We start from the raw sequence: 17,811 nt of genomic DNA, 5'->3' as shown, positions 1-17,811 counted from the left end.
AGAATCAATTTTATTCAGGGAAACATATATAAACAACATCCCCACTTGTCTTAGTTAGGGTTTTACTGCTGTGAACAGACACCATGACCAAGGCAAGTCTTATAAAGGACAACATTTAATTAGGGCTGGCTTACAGGTTCAGAGGTTCACTCCTGTATCATCAAGGTGGGAACATGGCAGCATCCAGGCAGGAGGAGCTGAGAGTTCTACATCTTCATCTGAAGGCTGCTAGCAGTATATGAACTTCCAGGCAGCTAGGATGAGGGTCTTAAAGCCCACACACACAGTGACACACTTATTCCAGCAAGGCCACACCTTCTAATCTCTAGTCAGGAGACACATAGGTGGTCCAAATGTATACATGCAAGCAAAATACACAGAGAAAAGACAATCTCTTTTGCTTCTCTATTTTAATTATGGAACTGGAGATATAGCTCAGTGGTTAAAAGTACTGGCTGCTCTTCCAGAGGACCTGAGTTTAATTCCCAGCACCTACATAGTGTGGAACACCCCTCTACCAAGTTTCAGGGGATTCAGTACCGTCTTCTAGCCTCTGTGGGCAACAGACACCCACTAGGTGTATAGACATAAATTCAAGCAGGAGACCTAAAATATCTTAATATCATAAATGATCTTAAAGCTCAATGATTTGGGTTCAATCCCCGGATCCCACAAGGTAGTAGTAAAGAATCAACTCCTGAAGACAGTCTTCTGATCACCACCATGGGCGCGCCTTGGCACACTAACCCACAAAGACAATAAAATAGCCTCCTCATTTAAGGCCTGCAGTGAAATCACACAGGAACCACAAAGATGGGAAAGAGGGTAGAAAGAGTTTCAAGTTCAAAGTGACCACATCAGAAAGGGCACACCAGGGCCGGAGTTGGTTCAGCAGCTTAAATGGTCACGATAGACTATCACATTGAGAAAATGAATTTCAACTTCAGAAGTATTGGTAACTGTGAGTCAAGCTTGAACAAACCAGATAGGGGCAGGCCAGGTATTTTATATGCTTTAGTATAAAAGATGCCTGGTTGTACTGAGTTGGCCCGCCAACTCCTGCAACTCTTGGGGGTGGAGGTGAATCCCTGGTTGCTGTTGGAGCGGGATAGGGATGAAGGTGGAATGCTCCTTAGTACCGCATCCTGGGTGGTCCCGGAAAACTGCCACGAGCTTCTGGGAGCCTCAACTTTCGCAAAGGCTTCTGGGATCGGGCCCGGTGTGGCTACTGCCGCTACTGTTGCTGGTGCTCCCGGAGGCCATAGAGCTGTGCCGGTCAGTTTCCCAGAAGAGGACAAAGCGAGATGTCCCAGCGGGTCTTTCCGGCTCAAGGTTAGAAACCTCCAGCTGCCAAAGGCACAAAGAGATGGGAACCAAAGTGAGGAGATTGCGGGGTGAGGGGTAGGTGTAAACAGAAAGAACTCCCGGCGGCTATTGATGACGCCACAGCGGTGCGTGTTGCTGTTTCCGGTCTGTTGGCCGCTGGATTTGTTTTGTTTTGTTTTGGGTTAGGGATCCGCGAGAAACGAGGATGGACCGTAAAGGATGAAGCAAACGTAAGAACCGGGCGAGAAACTGTTGTCGGTACTCACACGTCAAGAGCGTGTTCGTATGAAATTATAGGGGCCCTTTGTTTTCAGATTCATTCTGTCTTTGTTTTGAGTTACAAATTAACGAATGCCGCTCTTGTTTTGTTCAGTGGATTCCATTACGGGCTGTGAGCGAGTAGGCTTTATTTGTACTTGTCTTATTCTAACAATTGTCATTTATATTTTAATTGGAACTGTTAGAGCACTATGTTAGCGACCTGGACAGTGCCCTGGGAGAAAGGGTTGGCGGGAAAAGGGTTGGCAGAGTGCTCTCTGATGGATCGGCTTTCACAGCTTTTGAAAATAAAGCAAACTTTTCTTTCAGGCGTTTTCTCTCTGGGCTTTTAGCTCCTGGTGCAGCTATTTGGCCCTAGTGGGTAGTGGGGTTGGTCAAGTAATACTTAAGGCCATAGTAGTTTATTGCTGGTGAGAGAATTTTCCTATTCAAGAGCAGGACCCCTCTGGGAAAATCAGTCTTAACTTGAGGTCAGAATCCACTCTTGCACGTTGATCCTGTCTGTAATTTGGTTAGGACATCACAGCACTCTGAACGTTTGAAATTCTTCTGTGCTAGTAGTTTGTTTAGTAAACTAAGTCAGTTGACAGCATATAATCCCAAACTCTTCAAAACCGTAAGTAAACTTTTAAAGATTTGAAACGGCCAGACATTGGATGCTTTATTAAGGAGAGAAGCAAGGATGAAGTAGGTTAATGCTGCTTACATTTTTCTGTGCATCCTAATTTTCTGGGGGACTTGTTTAGTCAGGCTGCTGCTTTATTAATAAGAGTTCTTTCATCCATTCGTGTGTGTGTGTGTGTGTGTGTGTGTGTGTGTGTGTGTGATGCTTCCTAGAATTTGAATTTCTAACAGTTTGCAGGAAACAGCAGTGGCCATAGGTCTATCCTTGGAAAACTGTTGATCTACCTTTCCTAACCAACCCGAGTCTCACATGTGTATCAGCATAATTATGAATGTGACCCAGTACCTTTCTAGACCACAACTTTAGGCCACAGTGCCAAACATTTGAAAACAGCCCGAAACAGGGGTGACATATAAACTTGAAAGTGTTACTGGAGGACTTCAATTCAAATTACCAACTAGTGTTTCTTTTTTTTTTTCTTGGGTATTTTTTATTTACATTTCAAATGTTAATCCCTTTCCCTGTTTGTCATCCATAAGCCCCCTATCCCAACACCTCCCCTTCTTCTCTGAGGGTGCTCCCCCTCCCAAACCACTCCTCCTTCCCTCTACTTCCCCCCGCACTGGGAAGGGGTCTCCAGCCTTGGCAGGACCAAGGACTTCTCCTCCATTGGTGCCCAACAAGGCAATTCTCTGCTACATATACAGCTGGAGCCATGTGTCTGTCCATGTGTACTCTTTGGATGGTGGTATAGTCTCTGGGAGCTCTGGATGGTTGGTATTGTTGTTCTTATGAGGTTGCAGGCCCCTTCAACTCCTTCAATCCTTTCTCTAACTCCTCCAACAGGGACCCGTTCTCAGTTCAGTGGTTTACTGCTAGCATTCACCTCTGTATTTGATATACTCTGGTTGAACCTCTCAGAAGACATCTATATCAGTTTCCTGTCAGCATGCATTTCTTAGCTTCATCAATATTATCTAATTTTGGTGGTTGTATATAAATGAGCTGTAAACCCAAGTGGGGCAGGCTCTGAATGGCCATTCCTTCAGTCTCTGCTCTAAACTTTGTCTCCATATCCCCTCCTATGAATATTTTTATCCCCCATTCTAAGAAGGACTGAAGCATCCTCACATTGGACGTCTTTCTTCTCGAGCTTCATGAGGTCTGTGGATTGTATCTTGGGTAATTTGAGCTTTTGGGCTAATATCCACTTATCAGTGAGTGCATATCGTGTGTTTTTTGTGACTGGATTACCTCAGGATGATATTCTAGTTCCATCCATTTGCCTATGAATTTCATGAAGTCATTGTTTTTGATAGCTGAGTAGTACTCCATTATGTAAATGTACCACATTTTCTGTATCCATTCCTCTGTTGAAGGGCATCTGGGTTCTTTCCAGCTTCTGGATATTATAAATAAGGGTGCTATGAACATAGTGTATCATGTGTCCTTGTTGTATGTTGGAGCATCTCTTGGGTATATGCCCAAGAGAGGTATAGCTGGATCCTCAGGTAGTTCAATGTCCAATTTTCTGAGGAACCTTCAGACTGATTTCCAGAGTGGTTGTACCAGTCTGCAATCCCACCAACAATGGAGGAGTGTTCCTTTTTCTCTACATCCTCGCCAGCATTTGCTGTCACCTGAGTTTTTTATCTTAGCCATTCTGACTGGCATGAGGTGGAAACTCAGGGTTGTTTTGATTTGCATTTCCCTGATGACTAAGGATGTTGAACATTTCGTTAAGTGCTTCTCAGCCATTCGATATTCCTCAGCTGAGGATTCTTTGTTTAGCTCTGTACCCCCCTTTTTAATAGGGTTATTTGGCTCTCTGGAGTCTAACTTCTTGAGTTATTTGTATATTTTGGATACTAGCCCTCTATTAGATGTAGGATTGGAAAAGATCTTTTCCCAATCTGTTGGTTGCCGTTTTGTCCTAATGACAGTGCCCTTTGCTGTATAGCTTTGTAATTTTAAGAGGTCCCATTTGTCAATTCTTGATCTTAGAGCATAAGCCATTGGTGTTTTATTCAGGAAATTCCCCCCAGTGCCCATGTGTTCAAGGCTCTTCCCCACTTTTTCTTCTATTAGTTTGAGTGTATCTGGTTTGATGTGGAGGTCCTTGATCCACTTGGACTTAAGCTTTGTACAAGGAGATAAGAATGGATTGATTTGCATTCTTTTACATGCTGACCTCCAGTTGAACCAGCAACATTTGTTGAAAATGCTATCTTTTTTTCCACTGGATGGTTTTAGCTCCTTTGTCAAAGATCAAGTGACCATAGGTGTGTGGGTTCATTTCTGGGTCTTCAATTCTATTCCATTGGTCTATCTGTCTGTCTCTGTACCAATACCATACAGTTTTTATGACTATTGCTCTGTAATACTGCTTGAAGTCAGGGATGGTGGTTCCCCCAGAAGTTCTTTTATTGTTGAGTATAGTTTTCGCTCTCCTGTGTTTTTTGTTATTCCAAATGAATCTGCAAATTGCTCTTTCCAACTCTATGAAGAATTTAGTTCCAATTTTGATGTTCATCTTCAAGCACAGCCAGAAACTGGAAGTGTCCTGTCCCAGAGGACTTCTGCCTTCGTGTGTGTGTCCTGAAGCCACCAGGTGGTTCCGGGCGCAGGCAGAAACCCCAAGTAGTTTCTGCTAACCAGGGTTAAAATGCTTCCTCACATTAATAAGAAAAATATTTATGTATACAGAATTGATTTTTGCACGGTGTACTGAGGAAAGACCTTCTCAGTCTGTCTCCACCTTGTTCATATCAGTGTTACAGATTATAGAAAAAATTATGAAAATATCAGGAACTGTATGTCCATAGGTTGAGTTTTAGACTCAGGTTACAAGGACTGAGTAATGAGTCTTCTTGTACCAAGTCCCAGGTACCAGGGTCTTTGGGTTGATCCATTCTCACTACCCATGTAGTTTTGTGGGAATCCTAATTTCTGGGGACTCATACCAGTGGGGAGCTGTAGGAAGCCCAGAACACTCCCAAATGGGTTTTATTTATATGTGACATGAAAATATGTGTGTTTGGTCATACTGATACCTGTGTGTGTCAAGAGTCAACCTTGTATTATTCTTAAGCACCATCCACCTTAATTTTGTTTGCTTGTTTGTTTTTTTGAGACAAGGTCTTATTATATAGCTCTGCCTGGTCTCAAAATTAAAAGAATCTGTCTCTGCCTCTACTTTAGGCAGGGATGAAAAGTGTGTACCACCACACTGAGGTTCAACTTGCTTTTTGAGATAGGGTTTCTTATAGGCCTGGGATTTTAACAGTTAAGGCTGGCTATCCAGGAAATTCTAGGGATTTGTATATTTCTATCCCCAATGGTAGGAAGGACCACCACATGCACTGTAGTTTTAGGTAAATTCTGGGGATTGAACTCAGGTACTCTTGCCTGTGTGGCAAGCACTTACTGAGTGATCTAGTTCCCCAGCATAATAGAAACAGCTTACCATTACTTGAGACTGGTGTCATATGCCGGTAATTTCAGCACTTCGGAAGCAGAAACAGGAAGATCAATTTAAAGCAAAGGAGACCTTGCTTGAAACCAAACAAAAACAAATAAAAAATACAAATAAATCAACTAACTATAATTCTACCAACGGTGATACTGATACCGATAGCAGAGACCACTGGAGGACATTGTTAAAGCTGAAAAGAAAGTCTTTCTTACCAGTTGATGGCTACATCAGGAACGTGCCCAAATCATGCAGCCCTGAACTTTCAGCCTTTTGTCTTTTATGCATAAAAACCACAACCTCTTCATCACACTTTAGAGAGCAAGAAGCAGAACTACAGGAGGCAAAAAGCAGGGTTATTACATTTTGGGACTTTCTTGGAACTACAGACTAGATCTTTAAAGAATTTGGTCTCTTTGTTTCCATTTTGGCAGATGTTAGGGCCTACTTGTTGGGTTTGGAGGTCAGAATGGTGCCTGTAACATGGTATCAGTTGTGCTAAAGTCTGGTGGCCTTTTGGAAGTCTATTGAGATTTTCTAGTCATTTTGAATTTTTTTTCAGGAGCTGGGGACCGAACTCAGGGCCTTGCGCTTGCTAGGCAAGCGCTCTACCACTGAGCTAAATCCCCAACCCTTTGAATTGTTTTTTTCAACTGTATATAGAGCTGAGTTTCTTATACTGTTATCAAACCTCTTAGTAGGTATATTTCAGTTTTCTTACTCTCTGAATGTTGTGTCTATATTCTTGTTTTCTTTGCTGTGCACAAGTGCCTTAATTTGGAACATTACTGTTTATCTTTTGTGGCTTTGGGGTTCAAATCCAAAAATCTTTGTAGATAATGTTATACTGTTTTCTTCCTTATTGGCTAATTGTTTTAGAGTTGAGGAGTGGGTCTCTTAACAAGCCAGATGGCTTTGCATTGTTTGGGTAATCTCATCACTTGGGATTATGAGGTAGAAAGGCAACTGGATTTGAGGGTAGACAAGGATACATGTTGACTTCCTACCTAAAAATAAAAGAACAACAACAACAAAAAGCAGAAACATAATAGAATAGTGAGGATTCTATAGCAGAAACTAATATTATGAAACATCTGTGCTGCTTAAATATATAATGAAAGTCAAGCAAAAGGCTGCAGTGCCAGGGTTAATACATTGAACATAGCACATTGAAAGCAGGGATTGGGGTTGGGGATTTAGTTCAGTGGTAGAGCTCTTGCCTAGGAAGCGCAAGGCCCTGAGTTCGGTCCCCAGCTCCGGAAAAAAAAAAAAAAGAAAGCAGGGATTGAATCAGCAGCTAAAATGGCTCAAAATATACTACTACTCACTGAAGAGGAAAATGAATTCCTACTTCAGCCATGATAATGAGTATACCTCAAACACAGATTTGGAGAAATATTAACAAATAAAAATATTGCAGTAGCACTATGTCCCATATTCTGAGGAACCTCCAGACTGATTTCCAGAGTGGTTGTACCAGTTTTCAATCCCACCAACAATGGAGGAGTGTTCCTCTTTCTCCACATCCTTGCCAGCATCTGCTGTCACCTGAGTTTTTTATCTTAGCCATTCTCACTGGTATAAGTTGGAATCTCAGGGTCATTTGATTTGTATTTCCCTGATGACTAAGGATGTTGAACATTTCGTTAGGTGCTTCTCAGCCATTCAGTATTCCTCAGCTGAGAATTCTTTGTTTAGCTCTGTACCCCATTAGCTATACCCAAATGATGCTCTAACATATAACAAAGACACATGCTCCACTATGTTCATAGCAGCCTTATTTATAATAGCTAGAAGCTGGAAAGAGCCCAGATGTCCCTCAACAGAGGAATGGATACAGAAAATGTGGTACATTTATATAAGGGAGTACTACTCAGCTGTCAAAAACAATGACTTCATGAAATTCGTAGGCAAATGGGTGGAACTAGGAAATATTTCCTGAATGAGGTAACCCAATCACAAAAAACCACACAAAATTATTCATAGGAGGAACTACCGAGAAAAGGTTTGGAGCAGAGACTGAAGAAAAGGCCATCCAGAGACAGCCCCACTTGGGGATGCAGCCCATATACGTACAGCCACTAAATCCAGACAATATTGTTGATGCCAAGAAGTGCAAGCTGACAGGAATCTGATATAGCTGTCTCGTGAGAGGCTCTGCTAGAGCCTGACAAATCTAGAGGCAGATGCTCACAGCCAACCATTGGACTGAGAGTGTGGTCCCTATTGGAGGAGTTAGAGAAAGGATTGAAGGAGCCGAAGGGTCTTGCAACCCCATAAGAACAACAACACCAACCAACCAGTGCTCCCAGGGACTAAACCACCATCCAAAGTGTACACATGGACCCATGGCTCCAGCTGCATATGTAGCAGAGGATGGCCTTGTTGGGCACCAATGGGAGGAGAAGCCCTTGGTCCTGCCAAGGCTTGACTCTCCAGTGTAGGGGAACGTCAGGGTGGGGAGGCCGGAGGGGGGGTGGTTTGGTACACCCTCCATAGAAGAAGGGGGAGGGGGATGTGATGGGGGTTTATAGACGGGGAAACCAGGAAAGGTAATAACATTTGAAATGTAAATAAAAATATCCAGTAAAAAAAATAGGACAGACCAGGCAGTTTTTATAAAATAAAAGCTGCCTGGGATCAGGAAGCATTTGACCTACAAAAGGGACTCCACAGGGTCAAACTAAATTGAAAGTTGGAGCCGAGAAGAATGTGTGATGTAATTATCTGGCTCTGGCTCTGGTGTCACCTTCTGGTTGCTTGCAGTCTTCCCTGAGGCCTCTGGGTGGAGACAGACCAGAGCTGCACAACCAGCTATCAGGGTGCAGAGACAAGTGAACAGAAGTGAGAGGTGACTCCAAGGACAGTAGGGGAAGAGTCAGGATCAATGATTCATTCTCTTAAGGTGGCAGCAACAGGATCAGAGATTCAGCCTCTTAAGGTGGCAGCACTCAATGTTTCTGGTGTGTTGAGGAGACAAGCATTTTCAGGTTTATTGGTGAGCAGCTAGCTGGGACTAAGGGCAGGCAGCAGTGGACAGATTAAGGGAAGATCACAAATCAGTAAGTGCTGGCCAGAATACATAAATCTGCCTTATGTCTAGCTGAAATGAATTTAGTGCTCTGGTTTCCGAGTGCCAGACTGGCTGCTCTTGTGTGTTTGAAGCTCTGGACGATCCAAAGGACTAACACTTTATTTTCGCTCTTTGCAGCCTACCAGTTGCCATCTGCTTTGTAGCAAGATGTAAAAATAATGGTTTGGAAGATGTGCATATTGTGCCAGGAAGATTTATCCTGGAGGAGTCTGGGACAGGAACTTTAGTGCAGGGCATAAACATATTTCAGGCTTAAAATACAGTAAAACTTTCCTTTAATCATATTTCTGACAAATTTAGGTTTCTGTATACCAACTTGGACTGACAGGGTATTACTTTTGTCTCAAAACAACTTAACTCTGGCCCTGTGGAAGAGTCAATTTTATTGATGTTAGGATAGTGTTTCCTATTTCATGTAGAGCCTATAATCTCTAAAGAGGAAAGCAAAGCAGGAACTCAGGGATGATCTTAGCTTGCATGAAAATTTGAAGTCATATACATCTTTTTCAAATTTGCAGCTGTGAACTGTGTGCCTGCCCCAAACTTTAATCATAATTTAAATTGTTTGAATAATCCCACCCTTCCTTTCTTCACCAGAGAAATAACTGCAGTTCGAGTTGTCTGAATTAGTGCTTCTCAAATTTCTTTGTACATCCAAACCAACTGTACCGAGTGCTAGGTTGGCCAGTCATAGGGTGGGTACCTGAAAGTTAATTGCAAATAAATTCCCTGGAAATGCCACCACTGTTCTCCTGATTTACTATACACAGCTGACCTTGGGGAACCAGAAAAGTGTTACTAGCCCACAGCCATAAGGCCTGGGCTAGATGAGAATGGTCTTCCCCCTTAACATAAATAAATTGCTAAAACTACATTATGTATATATACATAGATATGAACATGAATTTTTTAAAGGTTGTTTTAAAAATTATACGTGTTGGTGTTTGTTTCTCTGTGTGGGTATGTACATATGAGTGTCAGCCCCCTTAGAGGCCAGAGGGGTTGGATCCTCTGGAGCTGAAGTTATAGTCAATTGTGAGCCACCTGACGTGGGTGCTGGAAACTGAACTCAGGTCCTTTAGAAGGTCAGGAAGTGTCCTTAACTGCTGAGTCATTTCTTCAGCTCCCATGAATTTTAATCTACCGATCTTTTGGCAGAATTTGGGGAACCATAACTTTTTAGTTTGTGTCACATTTTCCTCAGTGGTGTTAAAAGAGGGGAAAGAAGGGAAATAAAATTAAAGAAGCGGGCATTTGTGGACTGAGCTGTGGATTCACTAATCAGAGCCAGGAGATTAGTGTCCTGGTGCCGGGGAATGGGGCAGTAGTCTGGGCTTCACCTTCACTCCGAGAATGACATTTCCCCTGTAATCCTGACTCCTAGCTCCGCTTATACAGTGTCTCTGAAGGGAAGGCTAGTCAAGTATGAATGATAGTACACTCAAGAGCAAGGGATTTGAATACATTTTGTGCACAGAAACTTTTGACTATTTAACACTATTTTATTGTACATTGAAAAGTTGTGTATGTCCTTGGGGTCACGGTATGATATGTGTACAATATGGAATGATGAAATCAAGAGAACTCACTTGACACATAAAATTCTGGTGGTTTCTGATATGAACATTTGAAATGTTTCTTTAGCAATTTTGAAACGTGTAGCACCCTGTTGTTGATAATAATAATCTCTGTTCATTGCAATAATCTTGAAAGTTCTTCCTGTCTAATTGAAGATTCGGCCTACTTCGATCACCATCTTTCCTTTCTCCTTAATCTTCATTCTCCATGCCCTGCAGGTACAGCATTCAGCTCTGCTACCACAAATATGATTGCCTTAAAGAAGACTGAAATTGTGTCCTGTGCAGGCCTGACTGTTTTCACTTCATACAAGTTTCTTCTCTGCTGTTGCAAATGGATGACGAGTTTCCTTCCTTTGGTGTGGCAGGGTAAGTGCATATGTGTGGACATGTGTCTGCATGGGATCCCTTTTCTGTAGGCACATATGCTCTGCTTGTTTTGTATGGTGGTTTCCTCCAAATGGAAACATGTCTGGGAGGCTGTGGGAAGTCTCATGAACTGCAATGTTTGGGAGAACAGAAAATAGGAAGATTTTTTTTGAGGGCCTAGGTACCTATGTGAAAAGGAGTACACAACTGTTAGGTGTGGAAACTGGGAAACCCAACTTCACAGAGAAGCGATGTTCGGATGATCAAACTACTTGTAAACTGGAAAGCGTTCCAGGGTTATTAGTAGCTTTTGTGACCATCAGCCTTGTTGAGGTGGACTTTAGTCACTTGTGTTCTTTTAAGTATCTCCTCACCCATGTTGCTGTTAGTAGCTCCCGTAAAAACTCACCGGTTCACCAAGTCTGACTTTGGTGCAGTGGTAAAAGTCTCCCACATCATTCTTCAGGCCATATATACACAATTTTGTTCTTTAGATAGGGCCTCTCATTGCTCTGGAACCCTGCCTTCATGGAGGCATGACCGCAAGGGATCTGCCCATCTTTCCCTCACTAGCCCTGGGCCCATATTTTTAAAAAGATTTGTTTCTTTTATGTGTATGAATGTTCTGTAAACTGTTTCGTGCACTGTATGCATGCCCGGATGTTGGAGAGGAGGGTATCAGAGTTATAGTGAGTTATGAGCCACCATGTGCTCTGTACTGCTGAAGCATCTCTCCAGCCCCATGGGCAGCGTTTCTTTGTGTGTGTCTCCAAGTGCGTGTCCAGTCCAGAGGTAGCGGGACCTGGAAGAATGGAACCAATAAACGAGGCAGACTAGAGTCTCATGCAGTAGCTAACTTTATTCGGAGCATCAAACCATTTACGCTGTAAGGGTTAAGAAGGGTCACATGAGTAAAGTTCTCATGAGTTGAAAATGTTTGCAGTCACAACTACAAGCCACATGTGACAGAAACCATGTTTTTCCATAGATGCATATAAAGGATAGTTTAACCATTTAATTGGATAACAGCGGCAAGTACTAATAAGTAATCTAATGTAAACTCAGCCCTATCTGCTACACCTGGGAGGAGCCTAAAAGCACATTCCAAGAACAATTAGTTTTCTTGGAGTGTTCTCACTAGCACTCAGAATTCCCCTCACATGACTGAATTCCTGGACCCTGTTCAGACGTAAGTATGTGTGTGCGTGCGTGTGTGAGTGCATGTGTGTACATGTGTGTGTGTTTGCATGAATGCATGCATGTGCACATGGAGGTCAGAGATTGATTTTGAGTTTCTTCAGTATCAGATTTTTTGAGATGGAATCACACACTGAGTAAGGAGGTCATGATTCACTTAGTCTGGCCAGCGCACCCCAAAGCTTTTGTTGTTCTGTTTCTCCAAGGGTAGGATTACAAGTTAACCCTCCAGGAGTTTTAGGTGGACTTTGGGGATTGAATTTAGATCCTCATGCTTATTGCATAAGAACTTTGCAGATTGAGACCTCGCCATAGTTTCCTGGCCCAGACTTTTGCACTAGGGTTCTGAGGAGAGCATTAAGTTCCTTGTTCTTGCAGTGCAGTCATTTTATGGCCTTTATCACTTCAGCAACTCAGCCACCCAGTCCTCAGAATTTGCTCCTTTTTGAAGGCTATCCGGTGTTCCGCTGTGTATATATCCACACTTTCCTTTGTTTAACCATCAGCTTTAATTTTGCCATTTTTATAATGCTTATGTCAGTATTGGCCTGTATTCCTTCCCTTCCAGTTACCACATATCATATCATTGACATATGAAAAATGCCAGGCTGGGGGCATAGCTCAGTGGCACAATTTCTACCTGGCATGTGCCTAGATTCAGATTTTATTCATAAAAAGCACAATGAAAATGGGATTTACATACATACAATGTAGTAATCTTTTCCTTTATTTTAGTTTTTTTTAAAAATAACATAATTAGTAAGGTAAGTTCTAATTTCCCTATAATCTGCATGAGTTCTCTACTCCAGAAATTCTCCAACACTCCAAATCTGTGTCTGATTTTTTTTTCTCAAACTCTTCAGCTACCTGATCTTCACCTATCCAGAGGAGTTTTGATTTGATGGAGCCCCTTAGATTGGTGTATGCACTTATTCCTTTTACGGTAAGGTCAAAACAAATTCTTACAATGACAAGTAAGCTATAATTTTCTGACTCTGTTTACATCTAGCATTTTTACATTGCTTGCCTTACGTAACAGTGAATCTGTTCATGCTGTTCATTATTGTATGCTTTGGACTGTAGTGCTAAGATGGTCTTTCTAAGTTAAGAAAAAGTGATCTGCCATTATGGATTTCTTTAGTCGTTTGTGCTCAAAGTGAAGAGAACAAAATACCTGTTTTGTATTAGAATCCCCTGTGAGTTTCTATTTCCTGTAGAACTCATAGTTGTACTTAACCTATCATCAGGAACAAAGGGTGTCATCTATTTTCTGGTAATAAACTATATGTAAAGAAAGAATAGAAAGACTAGATGGCCAAGAAACCATATTAGGAGTTAGTATTTAGAAAGCCATGCAGGGAGTTTTGTTTTCAGCCCTGCTAAAGATCGCCTTAGCATAAAAAAGAAAATCACTGTAAGGCATCAAAAGCAGATCAGAAGTATTGCTGTGGCCAACCTTCATTTAAAGCCACATTTTAGAGACGGCTCTTAATAGTCTCATGGAAAATGGCAGATAATTACATCTGCCTTTTATACTCTCTTGCCAACCTGAAAAGGGTCAGAACAAATTATCAGAAAATCCATTAAGCTGCCTTCTTTTTAGGCTGCCTTCCAGATCATTGTCCAGGCAAGTTATAAAATAAAGGAAAGCCCAGATCAAACAGACACACAACAAATAAAAGCAAAGAAATCCACGGAACCCTGCACAGTGTTACAGTAGACTGAGCACTCAGAAGGAGCAGGTCTCATGCACTACCTAATAGTTCAGTGAGTTCACCCAGTTCAGTGAGGCGCATGTGGTGCTGATGTGTAAAATATTAAATAAAAGAAACGAGACAGCATAAAAAGAGAAAAGCCAGGTAATCAACAAAACAATAAAGCCAAAGCAATTAAAGGGCTGCAGTGGCATAGGCCTGTTGTCTCAGTACACGGACTACCTGTTTCAAGTCCAACCTAGGCTAAAGAGGGAATTTTAGGGTTGCTAGAGGTACACAGTGAGTTGCTAGACAGCAACTACTCTCCTTCTCCCAATTCACATGCTTACTTAGGGACAGAGTGGCTAATCAGTTCCAGAATCTGTGATCTAATATGTCTGTGCTTAAAGGTTTGCAGTGGAAATCTGGTAGTAACCTGAAGAGGCTTCTGCTTAAATAGGAATCTTGCCGTTTACGTTGTCCCAATTGTAATCTCATTAAAGAGAGGCAATCGGAACACAAAGAGTAAGAATAAATAAGTTATTGTTAATATAACTTATTATATTGGATGGTAATTAACTGGATGGTAATTCTCTTGTTCTACCCAGATCTCAAGCATGGTAACAAGGATAGTGACCTTAAGGACTGCCATCCAGCATTTGGTAGGTGGAAGCATCAGTTCTTGGGTACCTAATTTGCTAACCCTACAAGTGCTATATAGCTCTTAAGTGGTCAAAGAAAGTGGGATTCTTTGTCCCTTGGTTGCAGCTGGCATAATTAAAACATTCAAATAAGCATATGTGTTGGGATTCCTCTGTCTTTAAAGAAATGATGTGTGTGATCTTGTGCATGCCATGGTATACAGGTAGAGGTGAAAGGACAGCTCACTGGACTTGATTTCTTTTTCCTTTCATCATGAGTCTTGGGGATCAAAATTAGGTTGTCAGGTTGAGCCACATCACGGGTCTTCTGCAGAATCTACTGAAGTTCTTTTATAGGTCCGCTATGTTGGGGTTCCTTAACCTGTAACTCAGACCTATGTCATAGCTCTTGACAGACGGTCTGTTTCCTTTGGCTGTAAGTTTTTCACAGCCCTTTGGAACTACCCTGGTGACTAGGACTTGCCTTTCTGGGTTTTGACAGGCCTTTGTTTCTTCAGCATTAACTCTTCATCCTGTCTTATTTCTTATTCTGCAGCCTTACTGCCTGACCGGGCCACTCTGGTGCTCTTCCCCTTCGCCGCCCTCAGCTGTTAACAGCTAGCCATCCTTCTTGGCCTAACATCTTTCACTTGGATGCATTTGTCCATCACTCTCTTGCTGCTTTGCGTTATCAGCTCAGCCTGCACTATTAAATATAGGTAAGAAGAGACCACTTCAGAGAAGTTGTTTGTTGGGCCTGATGTTACGACATCATAAGAAAGCATAGGAGAATTTATCTTAAGCTTTCAACCTTCCTAATGCTGAGACCCTTTCATACAGTTACTCATGTTGTGGTGACCCCAACCATAAAATTATTTTCATGACTAATTTGCTACTGTTTGGATTGGAATGTAAATATGTAAATATGCGGACTATCTAATATGTGGCCCCAAAGGGGTTGGGACCCACAGGTTTGGAACTGCTGGTGGAAGCTGACTCAGTGAGACCAAGCAACCTGTTTCCACATACAGAGCCGTTGCTGCTCAGTTTGGACCATTCATAGCCAGAACTTAAAACTAGGGACAGAAAGAAGTCCCCTTTCTTCATATTTGTGTGTACTTCAGTTTTGCAAAGAACTCATTTCATATCAGGGAATTGTGTACCTAACAGAAAATTTTAATTCGGAATTACACAACCTAGTGCTTTACAAACCAGAAAATCAGTACTATTGCAAGCATTCTAAGTCAGTGATTCTCAAATTCTCCATGTTTCTACAAAGCCAGTTAAAGCATCGGCCACTGGGTTCCCTACAGACAGAAAGGCTAATACTACTAAGTTTAGGATCATACTAAGAAATATTATCTAAACCAACAGGAGCTAAGCTATTTGTTTTCTTGATATTCAGTTTCTTGAGTTTTTAATGTATTTTGGATATTAGCCCACTGTCAGATGTGGAGTTGGCGGTGATCTTTTCCTATTCTAGAGGCTGCTGTTTTGTCCTATTGAAGGTGTCCTTTGCCTTATAGAAGCTTTGCAGTTTCATGAGGTCCCATTTAATTAAGTGCTGATGTTCGTTCCTGTGCTAGTGATGTTCTGTTCAGGAAGTTGTCTCTGTTCAGGGCTATTCCCCACTTTCTTTTCTATTGGATTTTCTTTATCTGTTTTTATGTTGAGGCCTTTGATCCATTGGAGGTAGGCTTTGTGAATGGTGTATAAGTATGGATCTGTTTGCATTCTTACATATTTTGACATCTAGTTAGACCATCGCCATTTGTTGAAGATGATGCTGTCTTTTTTCAGTGTGTATTTCTGGCATCATTCTAAAAAGAAATATCAGGTGTCTATAAGTGTGTGGATTTATTTCCGAGTCTTCAGTTCGATTCACAATGGCTATGCTTAAAGGATGTAATTTACAACAAGGTTTAAAGATTAAGTAGGCTTTAAAATGAAATAACAAGTTCCTTTGGGTTTTTGAGACAGGGTCTTGTGTAGCCTAGGGTGGCTAGTAGCTCCATATATGGCTGAAAAAATCCTTGACTTCTTATTCTTGTCTCTCCACTGCACCACCAGTTAAAAATATATGAGCTTCCTTTATTATACAACTTTTCTGTTGTTAATGAAATGGTAAGGTTGCTATAGTACATTATTTTTATTTAAGGATTATAAAAGAGTGCTATATAGTAAAGCTCAAGACTACAAGAATTTATTTATTGTTTTTAACAATAAATCTTTATTTGGATGACTTTAGGAAAAACTACAGAGAGAATTCTCTGTGGACTATTTTGTCTTTAGCAGTTGTGTTGAAATTTCTTGGCTCTCATTCAGCAGGAAAGGCAAACTAGGTCCTAGGGTAAGGCCTTCATTCCTTTTGAAAAAGATTTTATGTGCATAGATGTTTCGTGTGTATGGTTGTATACCCTGTGCATGCCTTGTTCCCCTGGAAGCTGGAATTGGGAGTCAGTGCCCTTATAACTGAAGTTACAGACAGTTGGGATCCACTGTGTGGATACTAGGAATTGAATGTAGAGTCCCTGGAAGGTCAATAAGTGCTTTTAGCCACTGAGTCATCTCTCTAGCCCCTTCTTTGCCTTTTTGTGTCCCTATAATTTCCATGGCTTTTTATCCTGTGTCAGACTCAAGTGACCAAACTGGTCTTTCTCCTAGTACCAAGCAGAAGGATTCTTGCCCTGGATCATTTCATTGATAAGTCTGGCACTTCTTGGGGCTCCTTAGTAAAGGATATCTGTGTGGATGGGTAAGCACATTGCCAGCAGTCAGACCTAAGTGAAATTATCCCAGAGAAAAAGACAGACAGATTTTGTTGTATACTGAATAGAAAACTTTATTTACTTTCATTTATATATATATATCTCCATGAATGTTAATATCTCCAGATTTGCTATGTTAGTGAGGTTCAATTTAATGTTATGTTACACATATACAGTGTGGAATTGTCAATGTGGGCAGTGAGATTCATCCCAGATACTTGATTATGGTACTAAAAACTATTTTAGGGGCATTCAAAGGAGCCATATATGCATAAACTGCCCAGATATATGAGTTCAAGGACTATGCAATGTTTAAAAGCTAGGAATAAAATTAAATGAGAAAAATATGAGCTAGTTTTCTTATTTTACTGAAAGGAATTCCTATTCCAGATGTAATTGTTAAAGTGCTTTATCAGTTGTACTATTTGGGTCTCACAGCAGCAAGTGCTAATAGAATTAAATTCAAGGTCACAACCAGCAAGGCTTTAGGTGACCAGTTGATTTGTTGTTTTTACGAACCTTGTTTGAGCTGTCCTTGGGGAACAGGGCATTATTTCTGCAGGCAGCGTATATTCCCTCACTGTGCTGAAGTTTCTTATTCTCAGGTTCTGGGAGGAAATGCTGCTTTCCTCGTCATATCCATACTTTCCCCTGACTTTTAAGCTTGTCAGAATGATTCAGTCAAGCAAATTAATATAACCATTATCTGACATATTTAGTTTATCTAATACGAACAGTAGAAATGTACTCACAGTAATTTTCAAAGCTC

The 17,811-nt window shown here is 41.3% G+C and overlaps 1 long non-coding RNA gene across 5 annotated transcripts in view; it reads left to right on the top strand.

The window, feature by feature from the left end:
- Positions 1-17,811, top strand: part of LOC108349241 (uncharacterized) — a 50,121-nt gene continuing 32,310 nt past the window's right edge. For 2 of the 5 annotated variants that reach the window (XR_001842749.2, XR_005498572.1), the window contains exons 1-5: positions 1,406-1,556; positions 10,593-10,742; positions 12,803-12,882; positions 14,242-14,295; positions 14,831-14,993. This is a non-coding gene — a long non-coding RNA (uncharacterized LOC108349241). Of the gene's footprint in view, positions 1,333-1,405; positions 1,557-10,592; positions 10,743-12,802; positions 12,883-14,241; positions 14,300-14,830; positions 14,994-17,811 lie in introns of those variants that run through there. The other 3 variants (XR_010061549.1, XR_010061547.1, XR_010061548.1) reach the window with 2 other exon arrangements.

The sequence above is a fragment of the Rattus norvegicus genome, chromosome X (assembly GCF_036323735.1).
Source record: "Rattus norvegicus strain BN/NHsdMcwi chromosome X, GRCr8, whole genome shotgun sequence".
Classification (NCBI taxonomy): domain Eukaryota; kingdom Metazoa; phylum Chordata; class Mammalia; order Rodentia; family Muridae; genus Rattus; species Rattus norvegicus.
Note: the sequence above shows the minus strand (reverse complement) of the source record. Positions and strands in the feature narration are given on the sequence as shown.